Consider the following 13,945-nt stretch of genomic DNA (forward strand, 5'->3'; position numbering starts at 1 on the left):
TCAGTGCACCCATTACAATTGGTGGAAGGTGCGGGGTACTCAAGAACATCTACACCCTGGAACTCCGGTCTCGGACTCTGCCTCCCGTCATGCCTGACTCTTGCCAGCCGACGCCGCCGCCACCCCCCGTTGCCTGCTCTGGCGCTGTCCCGCAACGCCATCCAGCGGTTTTCAGCGGTACGGACGAACAGGACGTCAATGACTGGTTGGCTACGTACGAACGGGTGAGCTTGCACAATCGATGGGATGATACCGCCAAGTTAAATGCCGTCATATTCTACCTAGCGGGAGTGGCTCACCTGTGGTTTAAGAATCACGAAGCCGACTTTCAGTCCTGGTCCGCGTTCAAGACCAGTTTCGCTGCAGTTTTCGGTCGCCCTGCCGTCCACAAGTTGCGCGCCGAGCAGCGGTTACGAGAGCGAGCGCAACAACCCGGTGAAACATTCACCTGTTACATCGAAGAGGTTATCGACCTGTGCAAACGTGTGGATGCTTCTATGCCCGAAAATGAGAAATTAAAGCACATTTTGAAGGGCATCGCCGGTGACATTTTTCAAATGTTGATCGCCAAGAGTCCGCGCACCGTAGCAGAGCTCATAAACTTGTGCCAAAGCTACGACGAGTTGAGAAGGCAACGCGCTTTGACCAGGCGCCCCTCAGTGGCTGACGAGGCCCTCTCTTCCATGACCGTCCTCCCTGATCGCTCTCCCCTGCTCACACAAATCCAAGCTTTCGTGCGGGAGGAAATTGCACGTCAGCTCTCTCTAATGCCCTTTGCTGAGCTACCCCAACAGCAGCCGCTGCCTTCAGTGCCTCCTACACAGCTCGCCCCTACGCTCCGGCGGGTTATTGAAGAGCAAGTTGCTGAGGCCCTACCTATGCAGCATCAGCAGTACCCTGTCGCCGCGCCACTTACCTACGCAACCGTCGCCGCGCAGCCTCAAGTTCCTGAGGCTCCACCAATGCAGCATCAGCTGTACTCTGGCGCCGCGCCACCTACTTACGCATCCGTCGCCGCGCAGCCTCCTCGTCAACCACTCGTTGCGCTACATCCACGGCCGCTACCACCTGTTCGTCATCCCGTTCATCGACCTGCTCCTGCGTTTGCTAATCCTTGGCGCACACAAGACAACAGGCCCATATGTTATGCCTGCGGTATTCCCGGCCATGTTGCACGACTCTGCCGCCGCCGCATGCTGCACTCTGATGGGTTGGTGCAGTCGCCTCTCTACGGCGACGTGCAACCTTTTCAAGACACTTATCTTAGTCGGCAGTCGAACAGGCCACCAGCCGAGCGCCCGGTCCTTCCACGTCGTTCGCCTTCCCCGCGTCGCCGCTCGTTATCCCCCTTGCGTCGGCGCCCTTCACCCACGCAAGAGGAAAACTAAGCGCAGTAGTTCGGGAGGCAAGAACTGCGTCGCCATCGATCTGTACAAGTCCTCCATTGTCGCCTTCGAACGTTGTCGATCTAACTGTGGACGGCCTCCCTACCGTTGCGCTAATTGATACTAGAGCAGCCGTGTCTGTCCTAAACGAACGCCTCTCTCGCGCCTTACGAAAAGTTACGACGCCACTTTCTGGGTTTTCTCTTCGCACAGCAAGCGCCCAGCCAGTGCAGCCTTCAGCAGCTTGCACAGCTAGAGTTGTTATTCAGGGCGTTCTCTATATTGTGGAGTTTGTGGTTCTTCAGTCCTGCTCTCACGACGTGATACTTGGGTGGGACTTTCTTTCGCGAAATAACGCCGTCATCAATTGTGCACGTGCTGAAGTCGAATTATCGCCTCTGTGGGACGTACCCCTCGTCGGCGCCACATCTCTTCCCGCTAAGCTAGTCCTTCGGGAAGACATCACCATACCGCCGTACTCGTCTGCCGTTGTTCCCGTCTTCTGTGGCGCTGTCTCTGGAGGCACTGTCCTCTTCAATCCTTCGGAACTCTTCAAAACCCCCAAAGATGTTCCCCTCCCTTTCGCCACGCTTGACATTTCAGCCGGACTCAGCGCCATCGTTGTCTGCAATCCGCTTCCTACAGCCCTGACGGCTCTTTGCGGTGAAGCACTTGGCCATGTTCAGCCTCTTGATGACATGTTTATAACCGACGTGCCGGACGCTTCGTATACAGAGCTCACTGACTTCTGTGCACTTTCCACTTCTGCTCCGCCATCAGGTGACTTATTCACACCTTTCATTGCCGATGACCTTACTTCCGAGCAGCGCTCCCAGCTTCTTCACCTGCTTGCCCAGTTCCGTTCGTCTTTTGATGTCGCTCAGCCTACTCTGGGTCGCACGTCAACCGTCAGCCACCACATCGACACTGCAGCTCCAACGCGCCATTGCGGCAGCACCCGCACCGCGTATCCGCCAAGGAGCGTCAGGTGATCAGTGAGCACGTGGACGACATGCTTCAGCGCGGCGTCATTCGACCTTCCAATAGCCCGTGGGTATCACCGGTGGTTCTTGCCACAAAAAAAGATGGTTCCATTCGGTTCTGCGTTGATTATCGCCGTCTCAATAAGATCATGCGCAAAGACGTATACCCTCTACCGCGCATTGACGACGCTCTGGACAGCTTGCAAGGCGCTAAATTCTTCTCTTCGTTGGATTTACGCTCGGGCTACTGGCAGGTCCCGATGTCAGCAGTTGATCGCCCTAAAACTGCATTCATTACGCCAGATGGTTTATACGAATTTAATGTGATGCCATTTGGCCTATGCAATGCACCTGCTGCCTTTGAACGAATGATGGACACTATCTTGCGCGGCCTAAAATGGAGCACGTGTTTGTGCTATCTCGACGACATCGTTGTGTTCGCCCCTGATTTCAGCACGCATCTTCTTCGCCTTAGGCAAGTGTTCACGTCCTTGACCAACGCAGGCCTGCAACTGAACCTGAAAAAGTGCCAGTTCGCCGCGCGCAAGCTCATGATTTTGGGTCACGTCGTATCACAAGACGGCATTTGCCTCGACCCATCAAAACTTCGCGCCGTGGCAGAATTTCCGAAGCCAAAGACACTCAAAGACCTCCGCGCCTTCATCGGCCTCTGTTCTTACTTCAGGCGCTTTGTTCGCAATTTTGCCTCGATAATATCACCTCTGACACAACTCTTAAGTGGCGCCAACGACCTATCCTCCTGGTCTCCTGCATGCGACACCGCGTTCGTGACCTTACGCCGTCTCCTGACGTCTCCGCCTATACTGCTATACTGCGACACTTCAACCCCACCGCCCCAACTGAAGTGCATACCGATGCCAGTGGTATTGGCCTTGGCGCTGTCCTTGCGCAGCGCAAGTCTGGCTACTCCGAGTACGTCGTTGCTTACGCCAGTCGTGCGCTGACCAAAGCGGAACGCAATTACAGCGTCACAGAAAAAGAATGCCTGGCCATCGTTTGGGCACTCGGGAAGTTTCGCCCCTATGTATACGGCAGGCCTTTCAATGTGGTTACTGACCATCACGCCTTTTGTTGGTTATCCTCTTTAAAAGACCCGTCTGGACGCCTTGCCCGCTGGGCTCTGCGCATTCAAGAATACGACATACACGTCATATACCGCTCCGGTCGCAAGCACACTGACGCTGACGCTCTGTCCCGCTCTCCGCTGCCTGCCGACGCGGCCTCCCTCTCCACCATTGAGGCGGTATCCTCGGTCGACATCGACACGCTCGCATCAGAGCAGCGCAAGGATCCTTGGGTGGCCTCTCTTTTGGATCTCCTTTCTGGCTCGCCTGCATCTCACATCTCCCGCTCCCTGTGTCGCCAGGCTGTCCATTTTGCTGTCCGGGATAAACTCTTGTATCGACGGAACTACCAGCCCGATGGTCGCCAGTGGATCCTGGTTATCCCTAAGACTTTGCGTTCCGACATGTGCGCGTCTTTCCATACTGACGCACAATGTGCACACGCAGGCGTTTTGAAGACGTATGAGCGCCTGCGGCAACGTTACTACTGGCGCGGACTGTTTACTTTTGTCCAAAAGTTTGTCCGCTCGTGCCCGCAATGCCGACGCCGCAAATCTCCGCCTCATCCAGCCCACGGATTATTGCAGCCGCTTCCGTGCCCTGCTCGTGCCTTCGACCGTGTGGGAATTGACCTGTACGGGCCGCTACCACTAACACCCGCTGGAAAACGATGGATTATTGTCGCAGTTGACCACCTTACACGCTATGCCGAAACCGCTGCTCTACCTGCAGCGACCGCCAGTGACGTTGCATCCTTTCTGCTCCATCGTTTCATTCTTCGTCATGGCCCACCTCGGGAGCTGGTGAGTGATAGAGGCCGTGTGTTTCTGTCGCAGGTGGTTGAAGCTCTGCTTGCTCAATGCCGCATAGTTCACCGGACCACCACGGCGTACCATCCTCAAACTAACGGACTTACAGAGCGTTTCAATCGCACCCTTGGTGATATGCGCGCCATGTACGTTTCATCGGAGCATACAAACTGGGGCATCATCCTCCCATTTGTCACGTACGCATATAATACGGCTACACAAAGTACCACAGGATTTTCTCCATACTTTCTTCTCTACGGTCGCGATCCTTCCCATACCATCGATACGGTTTTGCCTTATACACCAGACGCGTCAGAATGTGCTCCCGTTTCAGCCGTCGCCCGATACGCCGAGGAATGTCGTCAATTAGCCCGAAAGTTCACCTCCGCTGACCAAAAACGACAAAAAGCCAATCGTGATGGCGACGCTACGAATCCGAACTTCGCTCTCGGCGCCCTTGTCTTGTTGTCCGTGCCTTCTACCATGCCTGGACTTTCGACAAAACTTCTCTCGCAGTATGATGGACCATACCGCATCGTCGAACGGACCTCCCGTCAACTATGTCATAGAGCCGCTTACATCGACATCCGACAAGCGCCGCCGTGGACGGGATGTTGTTCACGTGCGCCGCCTGAAACAATTCTATGACCCGCTCGTCTCCACGTCGTAAGTCGCCAGGATGGCTCCGCTTTTGCACCGGGGGTAATTGTAATGAAGAAGAAGAGCACAGGAACAAGGCCAGCCAGATCGTCTCTTCGATGCCTGCTGTGCAACCAGTGGGCCAGCCGGATCGCCAGTGCTTGGCACGAGTGTGAGCCGTTCGAGCTACCAGCTGTTCCTGCTCTGCGTCACCTGCCTCCTCGGTTACGAAGAGACGTTACCATCGGAACTGTTCAGTGCACCCATTACACTAGTAATAAACCTTACCCTTAAATCAGCGAAAGTATGGTTCCTTAAAAAATGTTTATACTTTAAAACCCACTCAGTATTTCTTTTTCTCTTTTTCTTATTTTTTTACAGCGAAGCTGCTTGTGGCGGACCCTGTGCCGTCGTCGGACTTCGCTAAAAAGGTCCACGTCACCCAGCGGGAGAGAAAAGGAAGAGCTCAACAGGAGGAAAGGGGTTCGAGTGACCCCGTTCCCCCTGTGAGAATGCTATCTTATACGCGAATCTTATACGGTTGTCATACGGTGCATTTTCGGCGATCGAGCCATATCGGTACCGAAATTATTGACGACTTATGCCACTCTGCCGCGAAAGAAAAATGTTACACTGGCGGTTTGCGGCCAACGAACAGTGCCAAGCGATTGAAACACGATACTAGGAACGCGTGGCTGCCGGCATCCCCAGCACTTTTTGCGTCAGCAAGAAGCGCCGGTGTCACGGCTTGTCACCCGATCGCCGTCGGCGCGAAGTCGTCGACGGGGTATACGAGGTGGTTGGTGGTTCCGTACTCAAGCGAACACAGCGAAGGGGTCAGGGTCGGGAGAAAGAAAGAAAACCAATTTATCGACTGACAACGATACACAAAAGAATGACACAAGAACACTAGCACACAAGTACTTAATTAAATCAATGACGGCGACGAAAAAAATACAACGATCAATTAACAGTGAATATAAAAACTAACACCAAACAAGAATACACATAACGGTGATCCACTAAACAGTATTCAAAAGGAAACAAATGATGGCATACGCACTTGCGGGCAGCAGCAGCAAGTCCATAAAGCTTGGAGTCAACGGCAGAACCTTCCTGAAAAACGCTGGCGAGCCGATCTCGTTGCGGTGGATGTGATTGCTGGGCTGGGTTTTCCTGGAGTCTAGATCTGAGGACTTCCCTCGAGAAGGTTGAGCTAACTTGAGGGGAACTGCCGTGAGCTTCGTTGCGGACGTTGGTTTGTCGTCTCTTACGTCAACTAGAAACCAACAAACACTGGCACCAAGGACAACATAGGGGAAATTGTTTGTGCTTAATAAATGAAATAAAAAAAATTACCGACGATTACGTTACTTCCTAATGCGAAATTTGAGCGCAGCAAATAAGCTGTTTCACCTTTTGGATAGATTGAGGCAAAGAAATCGAGCAACACATGTATGCGCTATCACATAATTTTTTTTTTATTTTTCACACGTATTCCTTTAACAAAGACTCCACTAACAGTTCTTGACAGTCATGAAGGAAGCTTTGTGGTCGGAGAAATAGACTGATATATGTTCGACTTGGTACACCAATGCTTGATTCTCAAAGACGAGATCTATACAAGTGCCTCGCGAGGTTGTCACAGCCGTGGGGGAAGCAGAGGCTAAGCGCCGCCGCCGAGAAGACCCTGCCGTTCGCGCCGCCGAAGCGGAGGCTCATCGCCGCCGTCGAGAGCAACCAGCAGTAAGCGAGGCTGAAGCAGAAGCTCATCGCCGCCGCCGAGAAGACCCTGCAGTTCGCGCCGCCGAAGCGGAGGCTCATCGCCGCCGTCGAGAGCAACCAGCAGTAAGCGGAAGCGGAGGGGGGCGGCGTGTACACCCAGCGGCAAACGATGGGGGCAGAAGCGCGCGCAGCAAGCGGACAACACGATAAAGGGAGGAGGGAAGAGATAGCAGCGACTGACTGATGCCGCTGACGGCGATAGTGAGTCAACCCCAGCTATCCGCCACACAAGAACAGGGGGGGGGGGACCCTTTCCTCCTCTTTCTGCATGGCGGCGACGGTGTTCTATGCAGTCACGTTATCTTGACTCTCTAGCGGCGTCAGCGGCATCCAGCGGTATCAGTCGGTCGCTGCTAGCGCTGGGGGGATGAAAGGGGGGCGGAGCTGGTTACGAGGCCGACGACGACGCCGACGACGACGACGACGCGAAACCCAGGAACGGACGCCAAAGAGCTGCGCTCTAAAACAAATTAATGGACATTGAAGTGGATGAAAAACAACTTGCCGCAGGTGGGAACCGAACCCACAACCTTCGTATTTCGCGTGCGATGCTCTACCAATTGAGCTACCGCAGCACCGGTTCCCCATCCACTTTCTTGGGTATTTATGTGGCCTAGTAGAACCCTGGGAGTGTTATCCAGCGCCACCACTCACTGTCAATGAATGGTCAAACAAAAGATTTGCAGTATAGACTGCTTGCAAAGTTTGACTTGCGAGGTGTAAAACTCAGTGCAACCAACGCAGCTTCGCTGCTCGACCATCTTCATGGACTGGAATGGGCGGCGATTTTTAGTGTAATTTTAGTTTTGCTCTTTGCTGAGTATTACAGCCAAGGGTTGAGACGGGTTCGTCGTGCGCGTTTCTTATTGCAGGGAAGCCTGTTGCCTTGTCATCTCGCAAGATTCCCTAACATCAATTACCACAGTGCGCCGCATCTGCAGCCTTATTAAAAAAATTCCCGTTGCATCCACCATTTACAAATTATTGGCAACTTTAATGCTATTAGCAATTGATCTGGTGGTTAGCGTGTAATTGTTGTTGATATGTTTTATATATTGTTCGTTATGAAAGGGTGGCACATGTACAGTGACACATAACCAGTTACCAAAGTATGCATCAGAGGTTCTTTGAAGAGCGGCACAATACCAGTGGCACATGTCTACTGACTGAATTGGACGTGAAAGAGCGTCATTGAGGAGCGGCACATACCCAGTGCTACATGCGCGGTGATCCAAGTTGCTCCAAGAGCTGTTATTGAAGCCGGTTCCCCCAATACAGCAGTACTATGCTCTACACATTGTACCTAGTGACCCAAGTTGTCGCGAAGGAGGTCAGCCGGGAACATACATACATAAATACATTGAGACAAAGATATATTTATGATGAGAGAAAACTGAGAGGTCGGCCTCAATAAATGTTCTGACCAGCTCCTCGGCGTTTGAAGAAGCCAGTTAGATAAAACATATAAGCACTATTACATCATAATCGCATAACCAGGGCTGTGGCCCCGTGACTCGAGGCAATTGACCACACTCTGGGAGGCAGTGGGTTTGAACCCTTATGGGAGTTGTCAGCATCTGGAGGGAGCGTACCGAGCGCATCCTCAAGATTCTTACCAGGGTTCTGATTGACTAGCCGGTGGGGCGACAGCACGCTAGCTCGACCAACTCGGTGGTCGGATTCCAAGTGCGCTGTCTCAAGCCGGATCTGGCTCCCAAATTGGGGGATCAGGAAGGTTGCAACCCAACCCAGCTGACCGACCGGAAGTTGGGTGTCCGCGAATAGAAACGTGTCTGTCAGGTTTGCAGTCCCACTGTGAACTTTGTTCCTATTTTGAATGAAGGAACTTACAGAAATGCATCACTGAGGTTTAATTTTCTTTTGATAATTAATCCAGCCAACCCCTACGAACACAATTCGAATGCGAAGATTTCTTGCTTGCTATATTTACCTCACGTTTTAATGCCTTAGCATTTTTTGGGTACTGCATGCACTTTCCGGACGCTATCTATCCGTCTGGGAATGTTCGTATATATTATGTTTGTTTGCCGCTTCGAATGGCCACTTGAAACGGCCGTGTTCAGAATGTGCGCTGCTGGAAACAGCACATCGGCTATATGCCGAGGATCTCTTGCAACGCCTACCATTACCGGTAATTACAGGGTGGTCCTTTCTCGCTTGCCATTGGGAAACATATTTCTTAAGTCCATGTTCCTGCACGCAGATCTCGCTGGTCGTCCGTACCGCGCCCCTGATTTTCGTGATGCCCTGCTCTCAGTGCTCGATGCCAATGACATTTCCGGAGCAGACCAGTATCAGATGAGCGATTTGTGGTTCATCATTTGTGCCAGCAGCCTTTCCAAGCAGAAGCTCGTTGATAATGGTAAGCATTTAGTAAAAGGCCTGAAGTGACTGAAGGCCTGAAGACGACAGTGTAAAACACCACGATGCGCTAAATGCCCCCGTTGTGGTCATAACACAGATACATGCATTAGCACGTATGTTGACACGCTTCGCGATAGTCGACTACTGGAGGATGGCACCATTGTTGACCACCTCATGAATGTAAGTGAGGTCATAGATGCTTCAGACGAAACGCCTGCAAGAGACCACCGGGCTTAGGAAGTGTAAGTATCGCCACCTGCGGACACAGCTACAGCAAAGGCTATTGAAGAACATACAGTGACCAACTGTGAAAAGGACTCTCGGGCAACGTGGACCGAATCAACACCTTTTCGGCACCAGCTTCATTCTGCCGAAGATACTGAAAAGATTCAGGCGTACAAGAAGAGTTCAGTGCCGGTGGGTGATTTGGAGTGCTGTGGGAAAGGGTCCAGGGCTGCCGCAACGAAGGTGAAGAAACCCCTTCATGAAGCCTCTGTGTGTGCAGAAGCCGCTGCAGTTCAAGTAGTTCCTGTAACTGCGACATCTCGAAGGGGCGGGTGAGGCAAAACAAAGGTAGCAGCGCTACGTGTAGTTGCCGCGCCTCAGAAGTGAAAAAATGGCGGGCACCCTTCCCTTAAAGGGAAGCTGAAGAGTCTGTCGAATTCAATAAGACGCTCATATACGGATGCGAGAACCTTATAAACCATGCAGGTAAAATTTGGGCTTTTTTCAATTAGGAGCGACGTAATCGTCGGTTAAAATTGCGCTGTAGCTCCGCCCCCCGTCGAATGCCGCGCGCTGCTGCTGACGCTGACGATGCGAGCGGAGACCGGAAACCACGGTGTTGTTTCGTCAACTCTAGTGTTTTGTTCCTTCGCAGCCTGCGCGGCCGTGCCTGACTGTGCTTGTTTCTGCGTGCGTGCCATCGTAATCTGCTTCGATCGACCCTGCATTCCTTTGTTGGTGCGTCTGCGTGTATGTAGAGTCGTAGTCAACGTGCGCAGCATCAACTGAAGTGGTGGGCCGATCATGCCGGCTTTCTGTGCAGCCTACGGTTGCACGAGCACCAAAGGCCGCGACGATGTTGTCATCCATTGCTTCCCACAAGACAAGAAGCTTTTAACGAAGTGGGAGGCTGCTGTGAAGCGAAAGAATTTCAAACCGCCTTTGTAGATTGCCGACAGCTTTGGACAGCGCACAAATGCCGACGATCGCATCCCCGTTTACGTTCCACGAGGCGGCATGCAGGACCACAACACTATGGTTGTTTGACCGGAAACGAGCTCACTAAATCGGCGAAAGATCGGCGAGATCACTTGATCGCTTTGCAAAAAACATACTCACCAAAGAGCATTTCCAACACGAGGAGATCCCAAGACTTCGCTTTCGTTCGCGTCGAAAGCACTGCACGCACCAGCATCGTTTGCTTCTTCGAGAGGCCGGCTCTTCGCAATCGGCTCGTACATGTAGGAAGTAACGCCGAACTCCTCAGAAAAACGCAGTCTCTCTAAATATTCCATTACCTCTTAATTTTCCAATACAGCACCAAACTACCTGGCACCGCGCTTCATGTGTAGCGGCAGCGGTCGGTCACTAGAGTTGACGTCACGAGGCGCCAGACCAATCACAGGCGGAAACGAGACACGCGAGCTGGGCGTGTCCGCTGCTGCACTTTTCGTCGAAATGAAATATATTTGCGCTTTCTTTCGCTCAATTTCGATACGATATTCGAATTCGGAAGGTTTAAAACCATTATGTACACATGTTCACTCATTTTTTCTGGAAAACCTTTCAGCTTCCCTTTAACAATTGGTACACTGAACGCTCGTAGCGTACGTAGCAAGTGGCGACAAGGCCATCTGTTTCACGTGTTCCGCAGCCGAGCGTTAGATATTAATGCAATCCAGCAAAAAAAAAAAAAATAAATCCGATGACGACACAGCGGCTGCTGTAGCTCCATATCTTTCGGAGTATGAAGCATTTGTCAGTCACGCGATTGGCATCTCTGCAGGATGTTATTTATTTATTTATTTATACATACTGCAGCCCCACAGGAGGGCTATTGCAGGAGTGGGTAAAAACAGTGTTGAACAAAAATAAAGTAAAATCAACAATGACTCTTACAACATCGTTACAATCGTTTACAAAATCTTACAAATTGTTTTCATCGATTCATAAAAAGCAATGACACAGCAATACGCACACATAAAGTATAAACTAAACCTGATTTAAGTAGTTACATATACTGGTTTTCATAGAAAGCACTTTCGAATTCGCTTATCGGGAGTGAACGAAGGCAGCCAGGCAAGGAATTCATACTTCTATTGTGCGGGGAAAGAAGCTGTACTTGAAGGTATTTGTGAGGAAAACGCGGCAATGCAACTTGCTGGGACTGTACACTGATAGGAAAGGGCGCCTCGTATGGTATGATGTCAATGTGGAAAGTCAAGTTTGGAGATTTTTTTTATTTTTTTTGTGTGTGTACGCACTACGTAGAGCATGTGACATGGATGACTACTTTCTCTCATTGTCCCAGCGCTTCCGCACGTACCGTGTATCGGATGTCTAAAGTGACTTTAATTGTGTGTGAAGTACACAGAATCGGTCGTGTACAATGCGGCGCCACGATACTAATGTAGGCGTTTTGAATGCCATGACATGTGACTGCGAGCTTGTTGATGTAGGCGAACACAAAAAAGTCACATCTTGCTACACACACTTTCAAGGCACAACTCGTGCAAGCCTCGATCGGATTTATGTATTATTGCTTTTGCTTCCTAGACTATATGCCTACAATGTATACCCTGTGCACTTCTGTAATCATTGTTTGGGGTCGCTTTGTTTCGACAACCGGCAATTTCGAAGCTCGCGGTTGAGCAGAAATTTATGGAATAATAATAGTATAATACTCTCACATAAGCCTTATCTAAAGCGCGTTCCGGAAATTCTTATTGGACTACCAAGTCGCAGTTCCTTATCTCTCTTTGCACAGGGGGAGATAGCCAAGGATGAAGTTATAATGACCGCCATTGAATAAGCTGCGTGCCACGATCCGCGCGGGTTCGTGAACGAGGGAGGGTGGTGATGAACGATGACACACCGCCGAGCAGCTGTTCTCGCCGGTGTTTATTGTTGCGGTGACCAATGTTACCCACCAATTCATAAAGCAAAAAAGAAGTGAGGCGTGCAGACAGGAGACAAGAGTAGAGAAGCGGACAACACGAACGGCGTTCGTGTTGTCCACTTCTCTACTTTTGTGTCCTGTCTGCACGCCTCACTTATTTTTTGCATAATGAATCCTTACCAACTAGCACAGCTTTCTGTCGCTCTTACTGACGGAGTCTGGCAGGCCGCCAAGCCTGGCGGGCCCAACGAAGATTATGCCGGAGGGGGCGTCACATGCTTGCTACACCTCCTTACCTCCAGTTTGTTAACTAAAATTAACAAACGTCCAGGTTCCGAGCATGAGGCTCTGCCGCCTTCCTAGCCGGGTGGACGGTGCCTGTTACCCAGGCGAGTAACGGTCCGCTGGCCTCCGCCGTCGAGTACTCAGCCTGGGCACTGGTGCTGACGGGCCGGTTGTGGCAACGCCGGGTGCTGCCTCAGACAGCCTCGCTCCATCCGTAGGGTCCGCAGTGGTCGGCCTTGTGAGTGGTGCCGGACTTGACACCGGCCCGATGGGCGGCGCACCGCTGGCAACGCTTGCCGCCTCCGAGGTGGGCGGTGCTCCGCTGGAAGTGACTGGTGCTGCCGCTAGTCCTCCTGCGGGCTGGAACTCGAAAGTGGCAGTGATGATGCTGGCCAGGTCCCGAGGTGAGGCCTAACATGGTTGGCATGTCTGTGCAACGTGGCATGCGGACGAGCAGCGATCGGGTGCTTGCAGGAGACACCACCTGTCCGGCAGACCAGGGTGGGCCAGGACGGAATTTCCTGGCGAAAACGGGAGCTTCCCACTGCGGCAAAGGCTCGGGACGGCACCCTTGGTCAGCAGCCAACTTCTATGTGGATCGGAGGTCCTGATGCAAGACGTCCAAGGGTGTCTTGACCATCCGACCCAGGAGAAGCTCACTAGGGGCACGGCCACTGACATCGTAGGGCGTGGTTCGCTACAGAAACAGTATCCGGGCAATCTGCGTCCGGAAATCCCCAGTCTGCGTCTTCTTGAGCTTGTCCTTGATGGTTTGCACCACCCGCTCAGGTGAACCGTTTGAAGCAGGGTGGTATGGCGGAACCATCATCCAGCGGATTCCGTTCTTCGTCAGCCAGGCCAGGTACTCTATGCTGGCGAAAGCAGGACCATTGTCGGACACGATGACGTCCGACAACCCCTAGGCGGTGAAGACTTGTGGTAGCGCTGCAATGGTCACACCTGCTGATGTAGTGGTGACAGGTAGAACCTCCACCCACTTCGAAAAGGCGTCCACCCACACCACCAGAAAGTAATGGCACTTGAAAGGACCCCCAAAATTGACATGTAGGCGGGACCAGGGTCTCTGTGTGAGCGGCCAGGGGATTATTTCTACATGACGTGAGGCCCGCTGATGCTCCTGGCAGATTTGGCACCTCTGCACCATTCGAGCGGTGTCCTGGTCCAGGCCAGGCCACCAAACATGGGACCGGTCCACCATCTTGGTCTTTTCCACGCCAAGATGACCCTCGTGCAGCAACTGCATGACCCTGGACCGGAGCCTTTGTGGTATCACCTCAATAGAACCCAAAAGTAGACTGCCCTACACTAAGCTCAGCTCAGCAGCCTTACGGCTATAGGCCTGCTGGACCAATTCCTCCCCACGGGACGTTGCCTTGACCCCCTGAGATAAGACTGGGTCCCGGCTGGTCCCTAGTGATACCGCAGATCTGGGGAGCACCTCCGG

The sequence above is a fragment of the Dermacentor variabilis genome, chromosome 8, assembly GCF_050947875.1.
Source record: "Dermacentor variabilis isolate Ectoservices chromosome 8, ASM5094787v1, whole genome shotgun sequence".
In the NCBI taxonomy this organism is placed as follows: domain Eukaryota; kingdom Metazoa; phylum Arthropoda; class Arachnida; order Ixodida; family Ixodidae; genus Dermacentor; species Dermacentor variabilis.